Source organism: Panthera uncia, chromosome B4 (assembly GCF_023721935.1).
Source record: "Panthera uncia isolate 11264 chromosome B4, Puncia_PCG_1.0, whole genome shotgun sequence".
Classification (NCBI taxonomy): Eukaryota; Metazoa; Chordata; class Mammalia; order Carnivora; family Felidae; genus Panthera; species Panthera uncia.
Window position 1 is genome coordinate 88,785,242 of NC_064809.1, and position 6,000 is coordinate 88,791,241.

The window sequence follows — 6,000 nt, forward strand, 5'->3', positions numbered from 1 at the left end:
AAAGAAGATGTGGTATGTATACCACATCCCATGTTGTTGCAAATGGCAAGATTTCATTCTTTTTTGTGGCTAAGTAGTCTTCCATTGTATAAACATACCACATCTTCTTTATCCATTCATCCCTTGATGGACATTTGGGTTGCTTCCATACTTTAGCTATTGTAAACAATCTGCAGTAACCAGAATGGTACATATATTTTTTTCAACTTAATGTTTTCATATTCTTTGGGTAAATACTCAGTAGTGGAATTACTGGATCATATGGTAATTCTATTTTTAATTTTTTCAGGAACCTCCATACTGTTTTCCACAGTGACTCTATCAGTTTGCATTCCTTCCAACAGTGCACAAGGGTTCCTTTTTTTTTCCACATCTTCGCCAATACTTGCTGTTTCTTGTGTTTTTGATTTCAGCCTTCTGACAAGCGTAAGGTGATATCTCAGTACAGTTTTCATTTGCATTTTCCTGGTGGTGAGTAATGTTGAGCATCTTTTCATGTGTTTGTTGGCCATCTGCACGTCTTCTTTGGAGAAATGTCTGTTCGTGTCTTCTGTCCATTTTTTAACTGGAGTATTTGGGGCTTTTTGGTATTGAGTTGTGTAAGTTCTTTATATATTTTGGAAAGTGAAACTATTTTCTAATGCAATCGAGATTACTGAGTTAAATGGCAACAAGAAGATTGAGAAAGAGTTTGTGTAAAAAAAAAAAAGAAAAAAACCTATATGCAAATAATCATCCCCTACTTAATCCTGAGGATTGGGGAAATGTTTCCTTTTTGTTATTGTTGTTGGCTTATTTTGTTGTTGCTGCTATTTTAGGTGATTTTCTCTTTCTTTTAATTGAGTTAAAATTGGCATATGATGTATTAGTTTTAGGCGTACAACATAATGATTTGATATATTTATTGCCAAATGGTCACTTCAATAAGCTTAGTTAATAGCCACCGCCCTACTAGAGTTACAAATTTGTGTGTGTGATGAGAACTTTAAAGACCTACTCTCTGAGCAACTTTCAAATATAAAATACAGTATTGTTAATACAGTCATCTTGTTCCATATTACATCCCCGGGAGTTATTTATCTTATAACTGGAAGATCGTATCTTTTGGCCACCTCAGCCATTTTGCCCACCTTCCCTCCCCCACCTCTGGCAACCACCAATCTGTTTTTCTGTATCTATGAGTTTGGGGGGATTTTTTAGATTCCACATTTTTAAAAATTCCACACAGTATCTGTCTTTTCCTGTCTGACTTATTTCACTAAGCACACTGCCCTCAAGATCCATCCATGTTGTCACAAATATCGGGATTTCCTTATATTTTATGGCTGAATAACATACCATTGAATATATATACCACATTTTGTTTACCCATTCATCCATTGATGGACACTTACGCCATTTCCACATCTTGTTTTCTGTAACAATGCTGCAATGAATGTGGGGGTGAAGGTGTCTTTTTGAGTTGGTGATTTCATTTCCTTCAGATAAATACCCAGGAGTGGAATCACGGGCTCCTACGGTAGTTTTGTTTTGAGTTTTTTTGAGGACCCTCCATACTGTTTTCTACGGTGGTCGCACCAATTTATATTCCCACCAACAGTGCATAAGGGATCCCTGTTCTCCACATCCTTACCAACACTTGCAATCTCTTCTCTTTTTGATACTAGCTTTTCTAACAGGTATGAGATGATATGTCAAGTGATTTTTCTTAAAGTACAAAGTTAAATGTTAGAATAGACTTTGTTGCATACTTCATAGTCAGTTTCCAGATAATTGCCTGTTCATTTAAGGGCTTTTTGTACCCTTATCCTATCTCTAAACCCTATCCACTGCTAGCCTCTGACTCTACTCCTAAGCATCTCCACCATAAAGCAATGCAACCAGTCAACCCAATTCCAGGCGAGCAAAGAGTACATGAAGTTGGCAGTCAACACTACTATCAGAAATACCATATTCTCATATTTTTCTGTAGATTCCCATGAACCTGGGGCCCTAACCCACTGAGCTGGATAACTGAGCCATATGCTTACGTACGTCTTTGCAAAGGATAGACTGATTTCTCAGTAAACCTAATAGAGTTGTATTACTAATTCTTCCACATGAAGAATATAACAAGTTTATGTCTTTATCTTGACAGATTGCAGGTTTAGACTTTAAGGTGTTTCTTTTTCTATGTGTTGTTTAAGAAAAAAATCAGTAAACCGATTTTATCAATTTGGTGTTTGAATTCCCACCCCCCCCCCACCAGTAAACATTTATTCAGTAGTGCCAATATTAAAACATTAGAAAACCAAAATAAGGGGCACCTGGGTGGCTCAGTCGGTTAAGCGTCCAACTAGGGCTCAGATCATGGTCTCATTGTTTGCGAGTTCAAGCCCAGCAGCGGGCTCTGTGCTGACAGCTGGAGCCGGGACCCTGCTTCCAATTCTGTGTCTCCATCTTTCTGCCCCTCCCCCACTCACACTCTGTCTCTCAAAAATCAATAAAACCTTTAAAGAAAGAAAGAAAGAAAGAAAGAAAGAAAGAAAGAAAAGAAAACCAAAATAAATATATATAAACACTTGTCCTTTAAATGTTGGTTTTAAGGGGTGCTTGGGTGGCTCAGTCGGTTAAGCATCCGACTTCGGCTCAGGTCACCATCTCATGGTCCATGGGTTCAAGCTCCGCATCAGGCTCTGTGCTACAGCTCAGAGCCTGGAGCCTGCCTCGGGTTCTGTGTCTCCCTCTCTGTCTGCCCCTCCCCTGCTCATACTCTGTCTCTCTCTGTCTCAAAAATAAATAAAAACATTAAAAAAAATTTTTTTAAATAAATGTTGGTTTTAAGTAACAGGAAAAGTCAACATCTACATCTAGAGTGCAGAGAAGTGAGGAAAAGGAGCAGCAGGAGTGAGTGTAGGTTGAGACCACTTGAGGGCATTTGGGCATCTTTCTATCTCATGCTAGTGAAATGGCGCAAGTTAAAAAGTTAGCCTGTCTTTGGCGACAGAAAACCATATGAATCCAGGAGGTTGGAATTTTTTTTACATCTTTCGGATAATATTTTAGAGAGAGAAACTATAAGTAAATTAAGCCGATACATTAAGTATCACATCCAAATTACCAAAAATTGAAATATAGAGTTAAAAAAAAGAAAAGATACAACATACAATGGGATTATATGAATCTCCAGACCCCCATTTCTGCAGATTACTCTCCAAATATTCATAAATCTAAGTGAATTCCTGCAGGACATCTCCCAAACAAAGTGTGGCTGAACACAGAAAGCTGAAATACATAAAAAACAGGCTTCAAGTATATATTTTGTCTGGAATTTATTAGGAAGCAGAAAGGCCACCAAAATGGAAATTGCACACAGGGAAAAAAATTCCACCATGCTTTTATCCAGATAGGTTGGAAGTGATGTAATAAAGGCACCATAATTTATGTACATAAATGTGTGGGCAACTTGTTCAGGGAGTAACAAATGCAGTATTCTAGCAAAAAAAAAAAAAAAAAAAAATAGTGGACATCAAAGAAATTTGACCAGCTGCCAAGAATCATCAATCTCTTCATGACCTTTTTATTATTTAGATGCCAAATGGAGCTTGTCATTTTATTCCATCCTCAAAGCCAGACATTCTTATTTATGAAGTTATGAGAGAATACAATATTTTACTTCGTTTGACATGCATCCACAGAGTGTATGACAACCTTGAGAAGATTCCATTCTTAAACACGAGGACATTGATACATCAACAGCCATACACCTCGAGGATAATGGCTTAAGTCTGACCATAGTCCTCAACTTAATGTGACTGTGATCTTCATTCATCTTGCCATGATCAGCAAACCACATCATAGAAACCACTGTATGTGATACATCACCAACAGCCAGCTCACTAACCAGGAGGGACTTCAAATCAAGACAGCATTGAATTGTTTCAGATGTGGAGGCATGAGGAAAACCTTCAGAATTAAGACAGAATACCTTAAAGATCGCACTAAAAGAAAACATTTGTGTAGTTGTCCAGGAAAGTTAGGAGTTGCTGGCTGCAGTTACCCTAGAATTATAGCATTCCGTGTGCTAACGTTGTTCACTGATAAACCTTTCCGACGATGTGGCTTTGCCAGAAGCCGCTTCGCACTCTGCAAATTCATGGCTTGATAGGTTTCCATGGAGAGCTTCCTGTAAAGATATTTCCTTCTTTGGATTTCGTTAATTTTACCTCTTACACACCTCAGCAAGAAAACACAGTGTGCTACTTATTACTCCCTCTGAAATGAACAACCAATATTTCCCACCTTGAAACATTTCTTCAACCAAGTCTGGATGGAAACACCTCCGGTTGTCTGGACACGACTGGAAGAGGCCTTGCAAATAATAATTTAAAATTCATTCAAGGAACAGGGTAGCCATAATATCGTCTCCCTCACTGCGACCTCAATAAATATTTAGGATGAGGAGTGGGTGGGTGGTGTGAAAGAGAGAGAAGACAAAGACAGGCAGACACACCCCGGAAGTTGAATCGTTAGATCGAGATTTATTGAGTTCTTTAAACAAGTTCCTTACATTTTGACTTATAAATAGTCATAAAATGTAATAAAATAACAACAAATAGCTTCAAGAGTTCAGAATGCAACAAAGAGGTTCTACTCCCCACCACCAGGCGGAGGACTTGTCACAAAGGAGAGGTTCTAGAAGTACTTTATGAACAGATGGGTCATTGTTGCCATAACCATCATGTCCTTCATCCAGTGACCCTTCTTTCCTCAGCAACTACCTTCTGATTATGGGAAAGGTTTCATGTGGAAGCTTCACAGGAGAAGCAGAGCAAGGTCTTATGTGCTGACGTAGGCCTGCTCATAAGCAACCAGCCCTGCTGGCCTTGAAAAATGGATTTTTTTCATCGTCTTCAAAGTGGTCCAAAACAACATTCCTTAATACCTTATAAGAAAGTATGAAGACATATAATGGGACCCCTTCTCCCCTTGTTTTTCCATTTGTAGAACAGACCAGACTCAGAGTACATACATGACCTGATCCCAAGTCTCCTAAAAAAATGCTAATGTTGGGGCGCCTGGGTGGCTCAGTCGGTTAAGCGTCCGACTTCAGCTCAGGTCACGATCTCACGGTCCGTGAGTTCGAGCCCCGCGTCGGGCTCTGGGCTGATGGCTCAGAGCCTGGAGCCTGCTTCCGATTCTGTGTCTCCCTCTCTCTCTGCCCCTCCCTCGTTCATGCTCTGTCTCTCTCTGTCTCAAAAATAAATAAAACGTTAAAAAAAAAATTTTTTTTTTAAATGCTAATGTTGGGCCTGAAGAGAGAGAAGGTGAAGCAACAAAATTCACAACCGTCCTTCTAGATTCTGCTATGCCGACCTGCTCACAGGATTCACTTTGTAGATCTGTGTTTTCCAGGAGGCAAAGAAAAACAAAGCCAACAAAACCAGTATCGTTTACCAATTACTCGGGACTGGTCCTAACTCTCTTTCTCTTGGTTAGTGGCTATTTCTGATAGTTCCTAAAACCAAATCAGCCAACATCATCCTGTGGAAATGGGGCTCCTGAATGACACTAAGAGAGCAACCAGCTAGGGCTGTATATTTACAAGTACAGGGGTGGGAACAGAAACAGAAGACAGAGACCCAGAACAGGCAAAAGGATGACAAATCATGCCCTGGGGTCAAAAATGGATCCAACCAAGGGACAGAGAGAATGATGGTCTTGTCCCGGAAGCATCCCCTCTCAGAACACAGAATGCCTCAGATTTATGGATGGTTCCTGCCACCCAGGAACACTGGAAGGGCCCCATACGGGAGGCAAACAATTTAAATAGGGGGAAAAAAAAACCCAAAACCAAAAAGAGGTTTTAGCATCCTGAGGCAACCAAAGTGCAATCAGAAGTCACACCTACACCTTAGTGCACCTGGACCCACAAAAACTCCCACCCAAGCTCTGCCATTCTGTCCTGCCTCTAATTCAACCTTAAAAGAGCCAGCTCCTTCCTCTCAGCCACAACGAAGT